General features: G+C 44.1%; 1 protein-coding gene across 2 annotated transcripts in view; it reads left to right on the plus strand.

Moving 5' to 3' along the window:
- Srgap1 (SLIT-ROBO Rho GTPase activating protein 1) overlaps positions 1 to 25,021 on the plus strand; it is a 268,720-nt gene that overhangs the window by 94,607 nt on the left and 149,092 nt on the right. The gene's annotated exons all lie outside the window — the stretch shown is intronic.

Raw genomic sequence — 25,021 nt, forward strand, 5'->3', positions numbered from 1 at the left:
TCAACCTATGCTTTCCCAATATTGCTTCTCCCAGACAAGGTTCTCAGTTAGTAATAATTCTCTTTATCAAGAACGTGGTATTAAGTGTGAAATGGGACATCATTTAAAGCCCTTACGGCGACTCTATAACATGCATCAGTCTCTCCTTTAAAGACTAGGAGGCCAGTGATGAGAGAGTTAAATAGTTTCAAGGGTCACAAAGCTAGTAAAGATGCCAAGGTAGTATTTGAACTCAGTTCTTTGAGATCAAAGCTAGACTTAATCACTCTACTGCAGGCAGAGGAATCCATCAGATTTAATTTCTTTAAAATTTCCAAGCCATTTGCCATCAAAACCTTTAAAAACTCCCAACTCTCAATGGATATGCTTTGATACTGAGGCGACGTAATTTTAAAACAGCAACATCTGGAGATCGGGCCGGCCTTAGAGCCTCTGTCAACATTTTTTTTGAGCACCTAATAGAAGTTTTCCGTAATGGCTTCATGATAAACCAACTTCCTATAACGTTTACACTGTAAACAAAGCCCTCATGTTTTGGTCGTGCATGGAATTGGTTTAAGGTAACTTCTGACAGACAGGAAAATCACACAGATGTTTCTGAAGATAAACATTAGAGACTTCCCTCCCCTCCTGCTCCCACCAGCGTCTTTCTGGGCTGAGGGTCTCCCTTTGGGAGCCCTCTGTGAAGTCAGTCTACCTGCTGCCCATCCCGGGAGCCCTCTGTGAAGTCAGTCTACCTGCTGCCCATCCTGTTTTTTTCTCATTGCTCACTATAGCCACTCCCTCCATTGCCTCTCTCCTCATGAAAACCCTTCTGCGAAGCTCAAGCCTTGTCATAGTCCTGCTTACCAGCTCTGTCACCTCATTGTTCTCAGTGAGGTAGCTCTAAGGTGTGCCCACCAGAGTCCCCAGAGTGAGTCACATTCCGATGAGTTTAAAGGTCTTGCACTGAGTTGGTCTCCCCAGCCCCATCATCTGGGTACACCCAGCATACCAGGTGGGTCTATAGAAGAGGGGCATAAGAGCTAAGTGAAGTGACAGCACTGGTGGGCAGTGGGGGTGACCCAAGCCCAGTCTTGGGAGCAGGCTCTAGCAGTCAGAGGACATAAAGGAATGGATTCTCCCTCAAAGCCTTGGTGAACAAGCAGCTCTTCTACCCTCATAGTACTTCTATTCCAGCAGTGTGCTGGTGGGGTGTGTGTTTGTTTGTTTTTGTCTGCTTGACATAAACTAGAGACTCTTGGGAAAAGGGAACCCCAACTGAGAATTGCCTCTGGTAGATGGGCATATCTTTGAGGTACTTTCGTGATTAATGATTGGTGTGAGAGGGTCTAGCCTCCAGCCCTCTGTGGGCACTGCTATCCTCAGGCATGTATGTATTCTTGGATTATGTAAGAAAGTAGGCTCACCAAGCCACAGAAAGCGAGCCCAGTAAGCATCATTCCCCTGCTTCAGTTCCTGCCTCCAGGTTCCTATCCTGAGTTCCCTTGATGATGGACTGTGACTGTAAGCTGAAACAAACCCCCTTCCTCCTCAAAGTTAGCTTTGATTAGTGTCTTCTCACAACAGAGAAGCTATCTCAACAAGGTGAGTAAGTAGCTAGCTAGCCAGTGAATAGGCACTTGTGCTAATAATGTCAGGGAATATGCTGAGGAGACAAAACCCAATAAAGAAGGCTGAACAGAGTTTTCGGGTCTGATGAGTTTGTTCTGTTTGGGGCACTAGTGATCAACCCAGGATTTGGTTATGTTAAGAATATGCTGTTCCACAGAAGGACCATGAAGACAAGAGATAGATAAAGCCTTTCAGGAGAGGAGACATCTTAGGATGTCTACATCCTAAAACTGAAAATCAGTCTGTAGCTAGACATATCTATAACACTCTCCCCCAAATAAGATTTATATATTGTTATGGTTTGAATATGTTTGAACACTTGGCCCCTAGCTCTCAGCACCATTCCGGGGAGTTGTGGAGCCTTTAGGACACGTGACCTAGCTGAGGAAGTGAGCCACTGGGAGCCAGCCATGTGAGTTATAGTCTGTCCCTGTTCCACTGTAAATTCCCACCCGGTGGTCCTCTGACAAACCAGCCCAACCGTCCATTCCTGAGCAGATGTGAGCTTCTTTCTGCCCATGGCATCTTCTCCTCCATGATGGACTCTGGTCTCCTTAAACCATTAGCCAAAATAAACACATCCTCCACTGCGTGTCCTGTCACAGGGCCATGGCACATAGCCCCCATGCACAGTAATAGAGAAGACCGCTTCAGACTATGATTCCCCTTGAAAACAAATGCTGAACTTTTACTAAGTTGCACTCTGAAGAGATTCTTACAAATGTGTCTCTTGAAGAGCAGAGACACCAGCCATTTATAACTTCTCCTCTTGTGTACCCTGGACTTGAAAAGGTGGCTGGTCCAAGCCAAAACATCCTGCGGGGAGGAAAAACATATCTTGAAGAATTTATATGTGAAGTTATAAAAACAAAAACAAAACTAATTTTCCTTAAATTTTATTTTTTGAAATAGTTGTCTTTTAATCTGTTACTAATACCTGATGTCATCTGTTTCTTTTACCTGCCTTGTGCCTAGTAGAAAATTTCAAATTATGTCTGTGGCCTACGATCTTCACTTAGGAACTGGTTGTGGCTGCTTGCTTTCTGAAGGCACTCATCTACAGTTGGGGCATTGCCTGTTGAAGATAGTAAAATCAATCAAGAGGCATATATTCACCAATAGCTGCCACCTATAATATATGCTACTTAACTCTACAGGAACTGATAGTTAAAACAGAGCTGGGGACAAAGGACACCGTTTAGGAGGTTAGTGAATTTGCTTTGTTTTTATTTATATTGTTGGGATTTTTGATTTTTGTTTGTTTGTTAGCCCTCACTGGCTCTGCACATTAGGCTGGCCTTGAACTCACAGCCACTGGCTCCCAAGTGCTGGGATTAAGGACAGGTGCCACTGGGTTTCGAGACAGAGTTTAATGTAGGCCGTGCCCCTCTTCACAGTGAGTTTGTGAGCCCCTGGCTTCTCCGACGTGCGTTGGGGTTACACCCATGCCGACTCCAGCCTAGGCACAAACTTGAAGCGTGAATAGTGTGTGCCTTGGAATCCTCCCTCCAGGTTCTCTCCTTCCTCTTCAGTTTTTCTCACAACCAGACCTTTGTTTGCTATTGCCACTTCCATGAGAGTGAGGTTTAATTTTCAGGGATCGTTGGAGGAGAGTTTAATGAGAACTTCTGTTTTTGTTTTGTTTTTAATTGTTATTGTTTACTCCATTTAGAATTTTTTTTGTGAGGTCACCTGGTATATCTAATTATAGCACTGCTGAAATAGATAAAATTGGCTTTTTCCTATTCTACAGGTTTGTGAGAATAGCGAGTGTGAAGGTTATTTTCCTGTTCTTTGTTTCACAGAGGAAATCAGAGGGCTGGAGATGGCAGAACTTGCTAAGGGGGACAGACTGTATTGTGTGGTATTACATTTCCCCTGCAGGGGTCTGTAACAGATGCTGTTGGAACTGAGAAATGGAAAGCTAAGGGGTTCTGGAAGCCTCTTCTTCATCTGGGGAAAACAAAACAAACAAACAAACAAACAACCCACATAGACTGGATTCAGCCTGCTCGATCTCATCCAGTGACCATGGGAAAGGTCACCTGACTGAGCCTCAGGTTACTGATAAAACACAGGATAATAATGGAAGTTCTCACCTACCTCGGAAGAGTGCCTGAGAAGTTGGATGAGTTCTTATGGCATAGGGTCGGGCCTTGTTAGTTCTCACTCAAATTCAGCCCCTTGGTGAAACACTGCTGTAGTTATTACAGTGAATGAAAATGTGAATGTCCCGAGCCCTGTGATTCGCAATTCATATTTATTCATCCATTTGGATCCTTCACAAGCTCACGTCTTCCTGGGACCTGACCATGTGGGGCTTTTATTGTGCCTGAATGAAAGAAGGAACTCTGATGAGTTCTGAAGGGGGTTGGTATTTACCCAAACTCATGTAGATGCTTAGTGACAAAGCTGGCTGGGAATGTCATGGAGAGAACTGATTCCCAGCCTGTCTCCCCAAACCCTGAGGGAAGGGGCTTTGGAAGCTCTCTTGTTGTGAAGATTGAGGCCTGAGGCTCACACTGAGGTCCCCTCTTTGAACTCTCCTCCTGAAGTAGCTCACCAGTGACTACTTGTGAGTAGCTCCTGGGCATGTTTATTTTGACTTGACCCCCAGCAAACTTGACTTGTTAACAGTTCAGAGCCGAGGGTTAGCTCTGTGTTAAGATGATAATGGTCTAGCCTGTCTTACCTCATGGGAGGCTCAACTGTACCTTGGTGCAGCATGTGATCCGAGTCACCTCCGCCCTGCAGTGTAAGGAGAGTCTTATTACTTAATTCCTAAAACAAGGACTCACGTAAATCCAGGCTTTGGAGCTGTTTTTAGATTTAGAATCTACAGTCTTGCTTTCAGCTTCAGAGCCATGCAGAAATGGACTAAAAAGGATGTCTGTCTGTCAACCTCTGCAACCTTTTAGTAGTTGGTTGTTGAACCAACCATTCCTTGTCTACAGCGTAGGGCAGTTGACCTGTAGGTTGGGGACTGTTAAAGATTGAGACTGTGGTCCTCAGAAGGGGACCAGTGATGACGACACTGGTGTTTGAGAAATGTTGCCAGTGTAGCACCTGGAGTCAGATGTTTCACACCAGAGGGATGCTGTGTGAGTGATGTGTGAGTGACACTGTGTGAATACGTTTGTAGGTGCTAGAAATGCCAATGGGCGTGATCTAGAGCTTTGCACATTAGAAGAGCATTTGAATGGATACTTTTAAAGACATTTATTTATTTAATGTGCCTGTGTGTGTGTGTGTCTGGTTTTTGTTGTTTGTTCTATTGTTTGTTTGTTGCAACATGTCACATTGACCACTTGGTTAGCCTAAAGCTCACTGTGTAGGCCTTCAACATGAATCAGACCTCCTGTCTTTGCCTCTGGACTGCCAGGACTACAGGCCCATGCCACTGTGCCCAGCTAGAAAAATATTTGGATGAAATAGGGTTGAGATAGAGCCCTTGCCTAGCATATGCAAGGTCCAGGGTTTAACCCCCAGTACCAAAAACACGAAAAGAAAAAGGAAGATAAAGATCTCTAAAAATTAACAGAAAACAAACAACAAAAGGGTTTACTATTAATTACTCTTTTTATTAATGTATGTGCCTACTGTTTATGTTTGCCTTTTTTTTTAAGCAATACAAGATCATTTGTAGCTTAAGAAAGCCATTTGTGTTTATTAAATCACAGAAGGTAATCAGACCGTGTGAACACTTGTGTCTTGTGCAATGAGTGTGTTCACATGAATGATGGAGATTAAAGTGCATCTTAGCAGGTGTGACGCCATCCCAAAATGAGATTGATCGAGCTTCAGAACTCAGAAGTACAGATTCTGGGGAGCTGCCTTAGGACTAACATAATATTATATTAGTAACAACAGTGCGGTCCCTTACTGAGCACTTCCATGATACACTCTGCATTTGAACTTTTCATATGCAGAGCATAATTTAATCCTCATAGCAACTTAATGAGATTGTTTTCAATTACATTTTAATTAGCTATTATCTAAATCACTCAAGGTGGGACATGGAATTAAAACTCGTGCTTTCAAAGGAAGAATCCCAATTATGGTCACAGGAACCTTCACTTGGGTTCATCTGGGGAAACAAAGGCCTTCACATCACAGAATTAGGAGCACATTCCTGACAAACCAGGCTCTCTCAGTTGTGAGCTGCCACATAAATCCAAACTACTCCCCATGTCTGGATCTTGTTCCCAGGGTGTCTTTTAATTAGGTGACTTGGGAGTGGGAGAAAGAATGGAGATAGTTTTCACTGAGTATCTCTGTGTTCTTTTGACCTTGGGTAAATAGTGTTAGAGAAGAATGTACACAGGCATCAGCCAGGGAGATGTTTGTCCAGTGAACAGAGCTGGTGGTAAAGACTGGGTGAGGCCATCAACCACCCTTCCGGAGCGAGTAACAAACACGGCAGCTTCTCCCTACCAGATTCATTCTCAGATTAGAGGTGTCTGGTCCACTCTGAAGGAAGTTTCATATGTGCATATCCATAACTTCCATATAGCTATGAAACCTTTCTGATCTGGTGGTTTCCCTAGATGAGTACACACTACACACACACACCATACATACACATACGGCATGCTTGTAGAGGTCAGAGGACAACTTGGGACAGTTGGTTCTCTCCTTCCACCCTGTGAGTGCTGGGAACTGAACTCAGATCATCAAGCTTGGTGGCAAAGCTCCTATATCCATTTCACTAGCTCTGTCCAATATCTTGAGCATTTTGCAAAATAGCCTTTCGGAAGCCTGGTGTCTAATTGCAATAATCGCCTGATCCTTCCAGAGCTCTTGGGGGCAGGGGAGGGGTGGGTGTGTGCCTGAACTTACTCATCTTTACACAAAACACATACCATGAGTTGTACTGGGCCAGTGGAGTGGTATTTGTTTAGTTGGCACTGTGCAGGAGATAGGATTCATAGATGTCTGAGAGTTATAGATCTGAGGTCTGGTGATTCTTCTGTCTCACTTCTGTCCAAAGAGGGAGGATTGGAAAGTTAAGCAGAACCACAGGTGTCCCTGGGGCCTCCGCTGATACTGATGGTCGGTGGGTCTGTGCCAGTACGTAGAATCCTTGGATATCTGGGGTTTGCACCAACGGTGCATATTCAGAGCCACAGTTACTGCAAGAGGTCATTGAGCTGTCAGCAAATTTCAGCCAAGCCTGGGAAAGCATATATGCCTGAGTAGGGACACTGATCCTGATCTTCAATGCAAGGGTGAGAAGTTGTAGGGTTAAGTCCCTCTAAGTTACAAATAAGGTCACTTAAAAGTCAGGGAGTCATAGACATCTACACCCCAGACTTCTGGGTTCTCCTTATCAAAACAAAACAAAGGAACTCTGGACTTGTCGGGCATGAAGCCCGTCACACACCAGCCATCACTCAGAGATAGATGAAGCAAGTGCACCCCCCAACAACATCATCGTCTCTCATTATTTCATACCCTGCTTCTTTCTCTCATCTGTGAGGCGGCTGGCCTCCAAAGGGGGCTGCGTTTATGACCCTTGTGTTATACATAATGCTCAGGAGCAGGTCTTGAGACAGCTAGACACTTTAGCTCCATCACAGAAGGGAATCGCTGAGCCCTGTGAATCGTTCCATTGGGTCTGGGCAGCACTTTCCGCCTCTGGTATGATCCCAGGGAGCTGACCCAGTAATCAAAGCAAAGAAGAAAACTGCATTCATATGTGCTGCTCTGCTGGCCTCCAGTGAGCCCTGGTCTGGGAGACAGAGCCTGGAGCGCCCCACAGACTGCTCGCTCGCCTCAGCTCCCGGTTACTTGGCACCTGAGCTCTTGGAAGCATCCAGTGGGGGGTGGGCAGCAGGCGCCATGCCATCCATTCAGACAGCCTTCTGAATGCCAGCAGCCAAGAGAACATCAGCTGTGCCTGGGAGTGCTGTGGGTTCCTGCCAGAAACATCTAAACTTCAAAGGGGGAGGGAGGGATCCGTACTGAGGGCTGATGTGCGAAGCTTTCTGGCATTACTCATCTGGGCCCATTCGCAGAGAAAGAGGAGAGCGTGAAGCACCCTGTTGGGCTCTACCTATAGTGGACAGTCTTCCCGCAGAATTTACAAGCACAAAAGTAAAATGAATATAAAGAATCGTGGATCATGGATGCCTCTTAGGGCAAATTGTACTGAAGTTTAGGTTCATGATCAATTTTACTTGGAAACTAGATCATTAAAGGGCTTGAAAGTGGGGGCGGGACTCCTTATAACCAAGCAGCTTATAGGTTTGACCCTGACATTTTAGTCCCACACTGGCCCAGGACAGAAGTCTGATGCCTGGAATTTGGGCAAAGCATGAATGGACTGAAGCACTCCAGAAGTCCCTCAGCCACGCAAGTCTGAGGGGGGTGACTTCGCCCCACCTTTATGGCCCATGCCTTTTCTTTCTTGCAACCTACCCCTCTCCTCTTCTGTCCTTCCGAAAGAACTTTTCTTCGTTCCCCTGCTCTCTTGCTCGTCTGAATTCTTTTCTCCTTTGTTTTCTCATTATCTTTTCTTTATTCCACTTGTCGGTTCTCCAAGGTCTCTGGGTCGCCGTCTCCTTACTGTCTCATTCTTTTACTACTTACGCCTCTTACCCATAATGCAGTGCCTCTTACCCATAATGCAGTGCCTCTTACCCATAATGCAGTGCCTCTTATCAATAATGCAGTGCCTCCTACCCATAATGCAGGAACCCTAATGGAGGGGCATGAGCGTGTGGGCAGAGAACGAGGAAGAGATATTAAATGAAGAAGTCAGGTTTGGACAGTTGTTCTGGGGTTGGGGAAGAGATGAGGAGAGCTGTCTGGTACCCCGTAAATAGATCAAGGTTGTTCGTTCTGGAGCAATACGTTAAACTGTTTATGCATCGGACTCATGGGTTTTACCAAGGATTCCCTTCCAGGCAAGAGGAACTGTGTTAAAGAGAAGATATGGCAGGGAGTATAGTATTCGTGTATTTGACACTTGACTACGGGTTTACAAAGAAGTTGAGCCTGTAAGATTAGAAAAAAAAAATGCTAGCACTAATTTAGTGTTTTTGAAATGCTGTTTTGTTGCAACGATTTGATCAGTATTTTTACATCTTTTAGGACATGTGCCTTTTCAAACTACAGTGCAGATTGAGCATGGTAGCACAGATCTGTATTCCCAACACAGGAGGCTGAGGCAGGGGGATCCTGAGTTTAAGGTTAGTGTTGGTCACACTCAAAAGACCTTGTCTCAAAAAAGTGTGTGTGTGTGTGTGTGTGTGTGTGTGTGAGAGAGAGAGAGAGAGAGAGAGAGAGAGAGAGAGAGAGAGAGANGAGAGAGAGAGAGAGAGAGAGAGAGAGAGAGAGAGAGAGAGAGAGAGAGAGAAATAAATTGATTAGATCTTAAATAAGTCAGAATGGTAGAAAATAGCTATTTAGTATCATTTTTTAATTTAAGCCATTTTAATTCACGTTTAAATTCTAATTCCATTGAAATAAAAGCCAATTTTTATGACATTATAGTACGTATAAATCCTTTCATTCTGTATTCTCAGTATTATATCAAGAACAGCTCACAATTCTCCTTCCTGTCTAAATAAGTATAAACAGTGTTGAGACTCTGTTGTCCAGTAAATAGAAAAGAAAAAGAAAAAAATTAAAAGGAAGCATACATTTGGCAGGAAATGTCATTTCCTAATAATTTCATTAGTCAGAACAGATTCTGTAGTTTTTGTTTCTAACTGTGAAAATCGGTGTTTGCTTCTAAATCATTAAATAAGTAAATTGAGGCAGCTCATGGCTAGTGAATGAAGAGCTAAGTAAGATGCCATTCTGCATCATTTTGGGACCGTCCTCCGGAATTCCTTTATCTCTGGACCAGCCCACTCTGGTCCTTAGCATTGTCACTGAAGGGCCTGATGGAACAACTTAGAGCAGAAAAGGTTTATTCTGATTTGCAACGCCAGAGGTGTCAGTCCATGGCAGTAAGAGGGCTTGGTGAGATAGAACATCATGACTCTAGGAAGCAGAGAAATGGGAATGGAAAGAAGTAGGAAAAGATGTAGGGCACTCCCATGACCTACTTCCTCTAACTAGGCTCCCCCCTTCCTACGTCTGGCCACTTCCCAGTAAGGGCATCATCAGATGATGAATTTGCCAAGGAATGAGTCTACTCCTTAGGTAGGAGCCCTTGGGATCTATCTGTTCATCTCCATAAACAGTGTTGGGAATTCATGCAGAGGAGTACGCACTTGGGCATCTCCATTTAGCCACATTGACAAAGTTAACCGTAGCACCTGCCTTCATTTCCACGGTCCGACCCAAGGCAGAATGGCATCCTGCTGTAACACCTTGACCTCTCTAGACACATGAGCCTTTGCTCATAAGATCCTTCTGAAACCAGCCTCGCCTTGGGAAATGGCTGCTTTTCAGCTAGCTGTGGAGTCAGAACCTTCCCCAAGTCACTGGACAGCCGTTACAGTTCCTTTATGTGTCCCCTTAATGCAGTGGTTCCCAACCTTCCTAACATTGCGACCCTTTAATACAGTTCCTCATGCCGCAGTGACCCCAACCATAAAATTATTTTAGTTGCTACTTCATGGCTGTAATTCTGCTACCGTTATGAATCATAATGTAAACATCTGGGTTTCCCCGATAGTCTCCAGTGGCCCCTGTTGAAGAGTCATTTGACCCCCCAAAGCGGTCACCATCCACGAGCCGAGAAGCACTGTTGTAATGCTGTCTTTCCTGCTGCTTCTATGGGGCTCGTTGCCTTTCACTAAATCAAAGTTAGAGAAACCCTGTCTGTGGTCCAGCGGCTAGTCATGAGGCCCCAAGGGCAGGGTCTTCTCTTTGTGCCTCCAGAGCCCAGAACCTGGAGGAGGCTCAGTGACATCACAGGAGTAGTACAAGTATTTTTACCTTTGCTTGTTCCATGTGAGGTAGATGTGGCTCAGGGACCGTTACTGAATTGAGTCTGTTTTCCTATTATTTGTGGAGAAGCTTGGTGTTCATGAACTATAAGTAGGCTTATGATCGAGCGTTCTTATCTCTAAGGTTGAGTCTGTCTGCCGCCTGGTGCCCTGCAGAGGTGAGACAGTCAACAGAATATGCTTGAAAATTTAACAAAGATGGGTGACGTTCAATATTTACTGCCTGCGAAATCATTTTTAACTTTTGATTTTTGTTACATGAAGGTCGACACATAATTGTATCCAGTTCTTAATTCTTCACAGAAAGGCTGGTGAGAGCAAGCACTCCAATCCTGACGGTAATGGGGAGGGGCAGGAATTCCTCAGTGGCTTATGCTGGAAGCAGGATGCTGGTTCACGGCTCTTACACCCACTATCACAAGGTACAGATGTCTCTATTAGAAAGCACAGCCAGAAACCACTTTATATTGACAACTAAAACTAGCAACTGATGCTGCTGGAATTCTCCTAAACCGCAGCCAGCTTTCTCTTCTCTTGATTCCTTCAAAGCCTTCAGTGCGGAACCCTGCCTTAAGCATCCTCTCTATTCACAGGTAACGACAAAGCCGAATTCCAGGAACTGGAGTGTGCCCCCTCCCACCCCTTCTGATGTGCCCATCCCTGGGTCCGTCTCCTCAAGAGTCTGTGCATCTTCATCCTCTGTAGCTAACAGAGAGGCCATCCCAGCAGCATTCAGTGAGGAAGTTCTCACAACCTACTTCAGGTCAATGAGTCCCATTCTCTCCACATTCACAAACTCTCCAAGCTAGGGCACCCTAGCCAACTCCTAGGGACCTTGGCAGACTCTCCTCATCTATCAAAGATCCTTTGATATGCGCATCTTTAGCAATAGTCACTGCACACATTTTGAACTCTCTATTCCTGGTTTCTACACTTTTTTTTTTGTTTTCTTGTTTATTTGTTTTTTTTTTTTAAATCTCCATTAGCAGGCTTGAATGAGGAGACATCTTCCTGCTAGAATGGCTTCCCAGCAGGTGCACCGTAGCACTGAGGGCATCCAGTGCTAACTCACTTACACAGCACCTGCCCCTCCAACCTTCAGCGCGAGCAGCCCGTCCGTCATTCTGCTTTCCCTGTTCATACTCACTACTTACGATGTCTAATTGCTCAGTAACTCTGTAAATCCTTTTTTTTTTTAATTTTTCAATTTGAACATCGTCACCTTTCCCTTTTTAAAAAATGTGACATCGTTGGTGACATTGGCCTCTCCAATATTTTCCCTACGACATGAGTCTAAACATCTTTGGTTTTTTTTTTTTTTTTTTTTTTTTTTTTTTTTTTGGTTTTTTGAGACAGGGTTTCTCTGTATAGCCCTGGCTATCCTGGAACTCACTTTGTAGACCAGGCTGGCCTCGAACTCAGAAATTTGCCTGCCTCTGCCTCCCGAGTGCTGGGATTAAAGGCCTGCGCCACCAGGCCCGGCTGAGTCTAAACATCTTTAAGACGCGAGTTCATCCTCCCTTTTCCAGACAGTGCACTGCCAGTACCCCTGTTGTGTTCATATCTCTTCTGTATTGTCTCAAAATCCTGGAGCTTTAACTCCACAGGTCGAAATCCACTTTTAGCCTGTTCAAAACCAGTGAACTTGGAACTTCTCCAGCACCATCTCTAGTGACAATGGCTTCCATTGAGGACTGACAATTTCAAGAGCTGGTAGAGTGCATGGAACATTAGAAAAATGTTCTTTTAACTCAGCACCCCATAGGTATCCTGTAATTCCCAGTTTGACTGTTTCCTGTGTTAATAAAACACGGGGAGCTACATCCTTGATCTGATTTCCTTCCTTCAGTGATTCCTAACTCACCATTCAGGGTTTTCTATGACTTCAACCCTTTTCATTGCATCAGAAATTATGTTTTTAGATTTTTTTGTCTTTATTTGAAGAAATTACAGCAGTCTACACAATTTCTTCAGGGGTCATCACAGCTTGGACTCTTCTTACGTTCAGCAATTAAAGTACCCAGCACCAACCTCCCACCTCTCCTGATTTCCACAGGATTAGCACCGAAAGCTGCCCTTGGCAGTAGAGAGCACAGAGCTCTAGTGATGGTGGTGCCAATCCCAGGCACTCTGTTTGTGTGCTTGGCAACTCCTCTAACAAGTTCACCTCCAATATTTTTTATATTTCTCCTATAACTCAGTTGCCTTTACAATAGGCATGCCATCTTTTGTCACATTGGGGATTTCTAGCTCTGCACAATAATCGCTGTTTTTCCCTTTGGTCCCACCATAAAGAGGGTACATTGGAAACATTAAGGCTGGGCATCCCCATTGGATTTTATATCTTTGGCATAAGCCCCAGGGCAGTGGTCTCGTGGCCAAAAACTGTGGCTAGCCAAAGCATTTCTAAGCAGACCTGGGCCAGTGGGTTCAGTCCTCTCCCACCACCATAAATGATATCCTAGCTCCTGGGCGACAGTCCATTCCAGAACCTTCTGGAGAGTGTCAGTCTTCTGTAGGTCAGGGGCCAAATTACATCATTTCTGGGAGAGAATGAAGGGATTGGCTGATGGCCTGGAAAAGCTTAGGGGAAAAAAAAAATCTTTTAAAAGGTGTGTGTTGGAGTGTGGCTACAGTGTGTGTATTTGCTTATGGGAATATATAAAACTATGTGACCAAAAAAAAAAAAAAATGTGTGAGGCCTTCATAGCCTCCAGATTGAAAGCTTTACGTTATGGGCAAGAACTGTGGCTCCAAGTTATCTGAGTGGATTTGAGGAATTTCCAAGCTATTAGAGTACCTCTCGTTTTACCTTATCAGCTCCGTGGTCTCACAGCCCAGGTAATTCGAGCAGTCTGGAAGGTTGTCAGAGACATCATTTTATTGAACTGTAATTAAATAAGCCTAAGAAATACACCTGTCAGTACAATCCAAGTCTCTAACCAGGGTCTAACGAAAGCTACATGAAATTATTAATCTTTTATTTGTTCATTTCCCAGAATAAGCTATTCTCTTATGGTTGGGGTGGACATGGTGGTAGTGCTTTTTTATATGTGTATTTTATATGTAGATAGGTAGGTGTTTTGCCTCCCTGTATGTCTGTGTACCACCACATGGGGACCAGAAGAGAAAGTCAGGTTCCCAGGACTGGAATTACAGTTGGTTTTATGCCACCATGCCGGGCCTGGGAATTGAACCTGGGTCCTCTGGTTTAAGCCTGTGCTCTTAAACACCAAGTCATCTCTCTAGCTCTGAGACAGACCTTTAAAATATGTCTGTATTTCAGAGTTATTTTCAACCTATTAAATAGACCTAACCGGAGTGATTTTTTTTTCCATTGCTGATTGAATAAGATACTTTATAAGAAAACCACACAGGACTGGGAACCAGGAAGAAGGCAAGGCGTGAAAAAGTCCAATCAGGGTGGGAGAGCAGTTTACAGGGAAATGGAGAAAAGAACAAGTTCACAGATTAGCAAATATTGGTCACCAAGAAAATAACTGAACATTTTAACTTCTCATTCTCCATATTAAGACCAGCACATCAGTTTACCTACTGTGTGCTGTGTGGATGCTTGGAGATACATTATTTGTATTTGATGTCACAGAGTTTTGAACTTATATGCTCTAGTATGTAGAACATCATGCTAATAATATTATAAATACTGTCTAATACGAAGCCACGACATCCAGGAAATGGTAGATTCACATGTGTAGCTAGGTTTGGGGAAGTATTCACATTTTAGATAGGTTTTGGGGAATGTCCACATTTTAGGGACTCTTTCAGCTTTCTTTAAACAATGGAAACAACACTGAACACTTGGTATGTCAGCTCTCATGTGGTGTGTGAACTCTCCGATTAAGCGTTACACACACTAGTGTATTTTGAACAATCTAGGAAATAATCTAGAGGCCTATGCCCGGCTCTTACAAGTAAGTAAACTTGACTTCGATAATTATACTCGTAATTGTTGGACATGACATTTGTACCGCAGATTTTACACCGAGGTAAACTCAAATGGAAAGCTACACTGTACTTAGTAATTATCGGACTTTAAACTTCTGTTTCCTCCTCTGTAACAGAGGGCCCCACGTAACAGGATGCCGTCAGAGTGGAATGGGCTCACTGTCAGCACAGCACAGGGCCTAGATCGTAGGAGTACCTGTCGCCTTGCAGGTGGAAAAGGGAACTTGCCTGGGAGCCTGAATTGTGTTCTAGCAGTCTTTAAAACCCTAATTGCTGCAATAAGGAATACAGCTCTCATTTGGAAAAGCGTCACTATGCAATTAATTCAATAGAAAGGACTTAAACTAATTTTAAGGTTCCCCATTCCTAAAACCTACGTAGAGAAAGCCATGTGCAAGCTTTTGAGTGTGCACCACAAGAGGCCTTCATGAATTATAGCCAGTGTTTAGAGGAATATGGGAACTTGGTATTCTCTACAGGTCAATGACTTCCACACGCCTTCTCTTTCTGATCGTGAAAATCGATCTACTAATCAGCTCTTAAGTGTCCTTGCTTAATTATGAGGAAGTTAATGAAACTCTGCCTCATTCTGAGTCACAGCCCTACAGTGGATCGGACGCACTGTGTTCCTTAAACTGCCCTTTCCTGGGAGGAAGCTAAACTCCAGGCATTGATCGCTGGAATTTATTGCCTTTTATCCTGGGCGGCATTTGACAAGATGCAAATTCAGTTTTCATGCATCTTCTGAAAATCTTAAAAGGCCAAAAATATATCTGGCCTTCAAAAGCTATTGAAAACTGATGCTTCGTAATACCGAGGCTGACATCCTTTCAAATAAAGGTATGTGGTGAAGACTTGGAAAGGTGAAACTGGAGAACACAACACAACGGGAACACAGACAGCTTCTTGCTTGCTTCAATTACAAAGAGGGTTCTCTCTCGATTTTGATTTGTTGTTTTTTTCTTTTATTGAAAATACATTTTTTTCCACATGCTATATTCTAATAATGCTTTCCCCTTTCCCTACTTCTCCCTGCCCCCCCCCCCCACTTCATTCGGATTTGTCCTCTTTCGGTCTCTCATTAGAAAAGAAACTGGCTTCTAAAAAATAATTAAAAATAAAAATAAATAAATCACAATATGACAAAGCATCCGAACAAGAGAAGAAGCCAAAGGGGGAAAACCCACAAGAAACATACATAGATACAGAGACACGTGAGCTCACATACACAGGAATTCCATAAAAGCCCCAAACCAGAAGCCATGATATATACACAAAGGCCCTATAAAGGAAAAAGTATGCCCTGACAATAACGTTCCGAGACAAAGAACCTCCAGAGCTGCTGGTGAGCTGCCTTCCTGTTGGCATCTACTGACAGGCATGGGACCTGCCGCACTTAAGAGTGGTGTGTTTCCCTAAGTGAGACTTCATGGAGAAAACTAATTTTCCATTCGCAAGCAGCTATCAATTGGAGATAGCTTCTGGGCCAGGGATGGGGGCCTGTGTCCATTTCTCCTTCAGCTCTTACACCCCCATCTGGTGCAGACCTGTGCAGGCCCAGTGCATTGTCTGATCATATACACCTGCCATTCCTATTAGATCTAGAAGGCCTTATTTCCTCTGACCCCTCTGGCTCTGACATTCTTTCCCCCTTCTCTTCCAAAGAGCTCCCTGAGCCCCGAGGAGTTTGATGGAAATATCCCTTTTAGGGCTGCGTGTTCCAAGTCCTTGTCTCTGAATTTGTTCCCATCTGCTGCAGAGCTATCTAGTCTGATGATGGCTGAGCTAGGCATGGGATATCAATCTGGCAGGATGCCATTAGGAGTCATTTTATTGCTACCTCCCTTTAGCAGAACAGTGGTGTTTGGTTTTCCCCTAGGTTCCCTGGCCTGACTAGTCTCCAGCTCTTGGCCACCCAAGCAGCATTGTGTGGGTTCCATCTCATGGAGCAGGCCTCAACTCAAGTAAGATAATGGTTGGCAACTTCCTCTAGCTTTGTGCCACCGTTGCACCAGCATCTCCTGCTGGTAACTCTTGTACACCAAAGGGTTTGTAGCTGCTCTGGTGTTTACCTTTCCTTTTTTGGTAGCATGCAGTACCATGGATACTAGTCAGCAGAGACGAAGACACTAGGCAGACACCAGCTCAACTTCTCCATGTTCAATAAGCTGCGTAGGGGGTGTCTTCAGCCATAGGGCCTGACCATCAGTTTGTGGGGAGCCACCAATAGCCTTGGCAATAGATGGATTGTTTGGGGGTCCCCTTGGGACCCCTTTGGCCAATAATTCCATTAGATGAAACCCGTTCCCAATACTGGAACGCATTTGGTGATACAGCATCTCTAGTTGGGGCGCTGTCACCCCTGTGACTTGGTGATTTCATTTAGATCACCTTCATTTAATATGAATATATATTATATATTATCTGAAAATTTTGCTGTGTTGGATTTCCATGTGCCTCAGAAAAGGGATCGCTCTTAAGTCTGCTTCCCTAAACATTCTAAGCATCTCTATACTTCTAAGGTGAGACTGTGATGTTGGCCTTGGAGCAGAATCAGTTTGATTCCATGGAGACCAATTATAATATTTAGTTTGCTTGAGCTGTTAGTGATATAATCCCAAGGCAGGAAAGGATTGTTGTGTGTGTGTGTGTGTGTGTGTCATCCATTGTGACAGAAAACTTGAAGGCTACCTATGGTCTTTGCTGGAACCCAACCCAAAGGCCAGGGAATCAGAAGTATTTTGATTAATTTCAGAACTGTATTTACACCACACAAATCTGCATTACCTTCTAATCCTTGCTGTTTTCAGAGCCAGCACAGAACCATGATCTCTGAAGGCACCGTTGGTGGTGACGGCACTTGGCTTTCCTTTTCAGAAAGCGTAGACTGTATTATCCATACCTTAGTTCTAGATTTGCTTTTGCTTTTCCTTTCTTCATTACCCATTTAATAATAGGCTCGTTGTGGTTCGGATACGAGACATTCCCCTAAAAGGGCCATGTGTTGAGAGCTTGGTCCCCAGATAGTGATACAATTGAGAGCTGATTGAATCAAGATAACTTCATCTAAATAACCTACCACTGAAGTCATAGAGTCAAGAGTGGGCTGTTAGAAGGTAAGACCCAGTTGGAGGAAATCGGTCACACGGAAGTGTGCCCCTCCTAGAATATCTTGTCCCAGGTCCCTTCTGTGCTGGCTCTGCTTTCTGAGTACTGCAGAGTGAATGGCTTTTTGTAGTACCACACACTCTACTCATGGTGTTTTTGCCTCAACCCAAGTCCACAGTAACAGGCTCAAAGGACACAGAACAAAATATCCCCGCACCATGGGCCAAGAAAGGCCCTTTCTCCGTGTCACTTTTTGGAAGCATTCGCAGTGGTAGGAAAGCTAACTCACAAAGCCCTTCACATGGTAAGGAAGTGTTTTCCTGTCTTATTATTTGCAGCCTTCTACTGCATGTGGATGATTCTGACAAGCGAGTGGGCATTTCACAGTCAAGGAGGCACATTTCAACTCCACACATCTAAGTGGGGCCCTTGTGGTCCATGCTTGCCTTGTGTATAAGCCTTGCCTTCTGACCAAGCCTGCTAAGTCTCTACAGATACTCATTTGATGAGCATCCACTCATGAGAAAACTAGCCTCTGGTTTCCTGAAGACTTAGAGGACCCAACAGTTCTCTTAGAAGGGTTTTAGCCAATTCTCTTACATTGGTAATTTTGATGGTTTTAATAGTTATACATTTTTAATAGTATTTTAATAACACCTTTAAAAGATGAGCAAATAGATAAAGCTAGTTTCATATTTACAAGGTATGGTGTATCTGCTTTATGATGTTGACACTCATACAGATTAGTCTGTGTCTTTCATCTCAGGACTCTTGAGGTAGAGGCAGGAGAGGATCAGGAGTTCAAGGCCAGACTTTTAGTGATTTTTGAAGCCAGGCTGCCTTGGCTACATGAGACCCTGTCTCTAGACACAAAAACAAAAGTTTGGCAATCTAGGCATCTTTTCTGTGTTCAGTGTGACTGATGGTCATAGTGGGTTGAATAGCTTCTTGGATTTCTCTACAATATAACAGAAAAATCAATTTCCTTTTATCTATAAGAAATTAGGTGGAAATGCAGTAACCATCAGTTCTACACCAGATGGTAGAAGGAAATGATTCATAAATAACTAAGCTTCGGAGAAACATGTATACCATTCACTCGTGCAAGGATTCTGTTCTGGTTTCTTGTGTGTTTTAAAAATATTATTTTATGTTGTTGTTGTTGCTGCTGCTGGTGTTGATTCATTTGGGCTACTAAACCACCATCAGAAGGAAGACTATCTGCTTGTGAGGTGTAGCATTCAGCATTCCGTCTCTCTGTTGGCATGCGCCATTCTCTGGGATGCAGGTCTGCTTCTCTTACCTTCTTTGCTCTGAATTGTTCAGGGTCTTCTCCGTGGCGCTTCTGAATGTTTCTGGGAATGCTTATTAGTTTCCTCCTCTTGACACACAGGAGAGTCACCTGGGAAAGAAGGGAACCTCAATTGATGGCTTGTCTCCATTACGCTGGCCCCTAGGCAGGTACAGCTATGAGGAATTTTCCATGGGCGAGCGCAGCTCATCTGTGCAGTGCCACCCCTGGGCGGGCGTCCTGGGTTAGATCAGTGTGTCAGTAAGCAGCATCTCTTTGTGGGTTTGCTTCAGATCCTGTCTCCAGACCTTGGATTTCTACCTTGGCTTCTCTAAATGATAAACTTTTACATACCACACGTTGCTTTTTGGTCAGCATGTGACATAGCAACCTAACTAGGACATGTGATTACAAGATTTATTTTTGAAGTTTCTGTGAATTTTCCATTCTGTGTCCAGTTAAACCAACAGAATAAAAGTATCCACAGGGGTATTGGTCTCTACCATCAACTTGGTTTGGGAAAATGGCCTATGGAGTATTAATAAGATCTTACTTCTTAGAATCCTTATCCAGTCTGTTCTGGTCTAGCTCGTGACTGCACCTATCCACACCGAGAGTTGGATTGCAAAAGTTGAGATGCAGCCTGGCACCCCCTTTCTCTCCCCATCCTCACTGTAGAGTACTTTGTTCCTGTTATCATAAGTCCTACCCAGGACTGGCTCCTTAGTACCTCTTTGTCCCGCAGTATCCCCTCCAAATTTCTCAGTGTTCCCAATGTCCTTACCTTCAAGGATATGAAGACCACAGCCCCTGCTATGTGTGTGACCCATGCCTTTTTCCCAAGGAGAGGGCCTGCCTTTCATGCTGCCATGCAAAACCATTACAGAGTATGTTACAAGGAAATAATCAGTACATATTTTTCTTTGCATTTTCATTTGTGTGTGTGTATGCATGGTGCATATGTTTGCGCATACTCTCGTGTGGTTATGTATGCATTGTGTGTGCATGTGTGTATTATTGTGCATGTATGTGTATGTACATGTATGTGTACAGTATGTGTGCATGAGTGTGTTTGTGTGTGTGTGTGTGTCTGTGTCTGTGTGTGTATGTGTCTGTATGTATAGAATGGAGGACAATTTATGGGAATTGGTTCTCTTCTTCCATTGTGTGAATCCTGGGGATTAAACTTTGGGTTTGTTGGCAAGCTTCTTCACCCACTGAACCATTTCACTGGCCCAGTATTTTCCTCATATAAGTCTGCAGGAGAAACATTTTAAACAGTGTGCCTCTCTGTTTCCTGGATTATAGATGTAGCGTGTGGTACACTTACATCACCATATTCAATTCTGACCACAACCCTGACGGGCAAGGACTGTTGTTTTACGAGAGGAAACTTGAGGGGCTGAATGCCCTGCCTCACCCACATGACTTGTGGCCCGAGCCACTAACTCACAGCTGCATTCATTCTGCCGTTACTTAATATCTGTCCAGATTATAGCAGAGGCACGAATCCTTCAGAGTTCTGCTGCAGAGAAATGGCTTTTGTTTATTCGGTCTGTTCACCCTTTCTTTTTCTTTTTAAAGAAGCTAAAAGCTTTGCTTTTGTGGTGTTTTCTTTTCCTGCTCTAAATTTTCAGCTTAAAGAGCAGATCTCACAAAGTTTACAGCTGGTTTTTAATTAAGCAACAGTCACCAGGTTGCCTAAACATTCACATGAGCAGTGAGCACATTAATGACCAATGAGATTGGCTGGAGTCTGACTGGGTGATTGGTCTTTTCAGGGCAGGAGGCTGGCGTGGCAGCTGGGTTAACCCCCTCTGGGTGAAGGTCCTAACTCATTCCAGCAGAACACAGGTGCCTGATGTGTGAGAAACCTGACCACATAAAGGGAATGAAGTAACTGGGGTGGTCTGTGGTACTCAGATAACTATTCCTGCTCTGTCGTTGGCTAGGTGACTACAATATCCTTCTGGTCCATATGTTTACACAGTAGCCCTCATCACCTAGTACATACAAAGCAAGAAGAGTACACAGCATCTCCTTGTCACACCTACAGTTTGCCACAGAAACTTAAGAGTTAGAACTTCCCTTTGTCAGAGCAATTGTAAGACATTCCTCCATGCCCTATATTTCTGGGCAGTATGATTTAATTGGGTGTTTGTAGACTTTCCTAACTTAGAGGAACTATCTCTTTTTTTCTTTTTTCCCACATCACTTGCAGTCGTTGGGGAGCATTGCGCTTGTTGGGTTCTTGGTGTTTCTCCATTTCACTTGGGGCTCAATTAGAACAGGAACGAAGAACACTCAACTTGAAACCTGGTAGGCTGCCTGCTGTGGTGATGTAGATGGAGGCAGGCAGATCTCTGTGAGTTCGAGGCCAGCCTGGTCTACATAGTGAGTTTCAGGCCATCCAGAGCTGTACAGTGAGATCCTGACTCAAAACATAACAAACAACAACCAAAACTTGGAGGGGCTAAAGAGATGGCTTACTGCTTAAGAACACACATTGCTCTTCCAGAGGACCTGGGTTTGATTCCCAGAACCTACTTTGAATGGCTCACAGTCACTTGTAACTCTAGCTCTAAGGGAGTCCAGCACCTCTGGCCTCCACTCATAGGCACACACACAGACATACTCACACACAAAGAGAAAGAGGAGAGATAGTTAAAAGATAAATGTTTAAAATAACAACAGTTGAGCCTGTATTAAAACAGCCATTATGACTATTTAGTAGGCTATGGTCTAGACTTTAAATTACGACTAGCAGAACCTGCCCAGATACTACATTTTTTTTCCTGCTGTTTTTGCAGGAGTGTGGGTGTCTTGGTAATAAATCCTTTGTGACACTCAGCTAGGAAAATCATCTCTATCTCATTTCAAATGACAACAACGTGCATACATGATGATATCTGGTGAATCCATGCCGTGTCTACCTTTGGATAAAATCAGGACAAAATGAAAATACTGAGGGAGGAGTCAATTTATGCACACAGCATTTTAAACGCTGTCTACTTTGACAAATTGGACTAAAGGACAGCCATAGGGTCATAGCTGTTGTCACCATTGTTTAAAATGTATCAGCATTGAAGATGTCCGGGCAAGTGGCATATGCCTTTAGTTCTAGCAGTCGAGAGGCAGAGACAAGAGGATCTACATCAATTGGGGGGCCAGCCTCATCTACAGAACAGCCAGAGATATACAGGGAAACCTTGTCTCAATAAACAAACAAGTAAATAAAAAACAAGTAAATAAACAACATCTGGTTTTGAGATATAATTTGCACATGCTGTTCACTAACCCGGCAGGTTTTAGTATATTCAGCTTCACAACCATGATGGTTCAACTGTTATGATGAATTTTTAGTCATTTTTATCATCCCCCCAAAACCTGAATCCAACAGCAGCCACTTCCTATGACGCCCTAGTCTCCCATCCCCCCAGCAAAACACAGCTACCTTCTGCCTCCATGAGAGAGCCTGTCCCAGACACTTCACATGAATGGAACAGTACACTTACAGATCTGTGGCTGCTTCTCTTTTTTGAGACAGGGTCTCGTGTGATCCAGACTAGCTTCAAACTTGCTGTGTAGCTGAGGATGACCTTGGATGACCCTGTCTCCTGGCCTGCTTCCCTCTGCTTCCCGAGTCCTGGGAGGGCAGGTGTGTGGTACCACTCAGTGTATGTGGTGCTGGAGCTCAGACCCATGGCTTCTCGCATTACAGACAAGCACTCTGCCCACTGGGTTGCAGTAAATTCATGTTCTGGGGGTTCACCATAGCATAAGCCAGCTCTTCATCATTTTTAATTATCAGACAGTATTCCATTGTAGAGCTGTGCCACGCTTTGTCCCCTTTGGTTATTGATAGGTTTATTTCTACATCTCCCCTTTGCTAACAATTCTACTGTACACACTCACATACCTGGCTTTGTATGCAAATATATTTTCACTTCTTATTCTGTATATCCTAAAGTAGAAATGCTGAACAATCTGTTAATTCTGTTTAACCTTTTAAGGATGTGCCAGGATATTTGTTCTGCAATGAAAATATTAAAACTTCTGATGGCAGCATGTAAGGATTCCAGTTTCTCTGTTCCTTCTCCAACACCCTTTCCTCTTGTTGTTGGTAGAGTCCGGACAACTGGTAACAGGGTATCCGCTCTACTCTCGATTTCCATCTCCTGGTAGCTGATGATATTTAACAGGTTTTAAGAGTCCATTGACCTACTTTTTCAACATCCTGGGAGGAACACCGACTAAGATTCTTTGCCCATGTTGTACATTGTATTTTTTTTTTTGTCTTATTGTTGAGTTAGAAGAGTTCTTTGCATAAGCTGCATACAAATGCCTTGTCCAGTGTATGATTTGCAAGCATACCTTGCACCATGTGGGACTTGGTGTCCTTCTCCTTCCAGCTGAGTATAGCTGTGTGTCCTATAGTCTCCTTTATTATTCGAGGCATCGAGTCTCCTACACCTTTATAGTCCACAATCCTCCCTCCCTTTGTTACGAACTGCCTTTAGCACTGTAAGACTCCTGTGTCCTACCAGACAAAGCCGAGTGTCCAGAGCTTGGGACTCAGCCTAACCTAAGATTCAAGCTCAACAATGACATGCTCAGCTATATTAAGATGGCCCCATCGAGACTGACCAGAGAGAGCCGCTAGGAAGGGCCTTAATGGACCGCCCTAGAATCTGGGGTTGGGCAGGGGCCCGTATCCCTCGGTACAGAATTAAGCTCACAGTTTTTCTAGGAGTTTTGATTATTTCTACCCGGTTGAAGAAAGCCCTACAACTGTTGGATAGCGCTGATGAGATGTGTAGTGGAGCTCCTTTTACTTCTTATTGGATACCAAGGTGAGAGGAAGTGGGGGTGGGGAGAACCAGTCGGTCCTCCTAAGGTAATAGACTCGTTTTCTCTTAGCACAGCAGTATTTGCTAAAAACATCACTTTATCTCAAAAGATTTACTGGAATTCCCGAATGAGAAATACCCGAATCCTTGGGATTTTTTTTTTCTTTCTTTCTTTCTTCATAAAACAGAAATAACTATGTATTTTTAGGAGAAAATGTTTGGCAGCCATGCTGGTTATAATACTACATTGGAAACCACTTCCTTTGATCAACTGTGAACCAGATGCCCTTTCTTGTAGTTAAAAGTCTGTTGGTGATGCATGTTCTCCAGTGACAGCCACATTTCCTTGAGGTGGGAACAGGATCCCTCAACCCAGAGGGAACCTGAGGTCCACCTCCTTGCTTTTGCCAAGGGACCCCAGAAATAGCACTGTTTGGTGCATAGCAGACCCCAGAACAGACCTCTTCAGGCTCTTCTGCCAAGCTGTGGCTGGGGCTTCAGTCGACTGCTCAAAACCACTGGACATGTGGGAAGATAACACGAACTGTTGCATTGGTCAGATTCACAAAGCAGAGACAGAGGTTCTGGGAGACCCCACTCATCAACTGCTTCTTAAAGTGCTTGCTTTGCTTTTACACCCAAATTTACCCTTTGTAAGGCAAGGTGGTGAAGGAATAAATGTTATTATAACTTAGTATTAGGCAAGTCAGCAAGTTTCCTGACCTGCTCCTGCACCCACGCCTTAACCACCCAGCTGTTAGTGAGTTTAACCAAGGGGATCCAATGTGCCATCCGCTCTGTCTGGAAGGAATTCTACTAAGAATAGAAGAAAGCGCTCTTGGGACAGGATTCCTCTGTCCCCACTGAGTTAGGCTGTTGGCCTCTTTCGGGGCAAGGTGGGAACACTGGGGCCAGAGGAGCACAGAGCTTCTCCACCGAGAACACTCTTCTTGGCTTTGGAAGTCAGCATTGGGCCTGGGGACAGCCATGTGTGCTTAGTGTGACTTGTTTGCCAAACACAGCCGTCTCTGCAGCAGGCACTTACAGACAGTTCTGCGTGCTCTGCGTTTGCTTTGTGTTTTCTCTGAATCCACAGATGCACATCCCCCATGCTTCTAATGGCCAAAGGGTTCCCAGGATTGTGTGTGTCGGTAAAAGTGTCACTTTGAACAATGTGTACCAAGCCAAGGCTGAGAGAGCAGCCTTGGTGTTATGAATAGAATCCTAAGTTGGAGTCTGTGGGCTTGCCTGGTTATGAATGGATTATTTGGATATAGAAAGGAGTT

The sequence above is a fragment of the Mus pahari genome, chromosome 9, assembly GCF_900095145.1.
Source record: "Mus pahari chromosome 9, PAHARI_EIJ_v1.1, whole genome shotgun sequence".
NCBI lineage: Eukaryota > Metazoa > Chordata > Mammalia > Rodentia > Muridae > Mus > Mus pahari.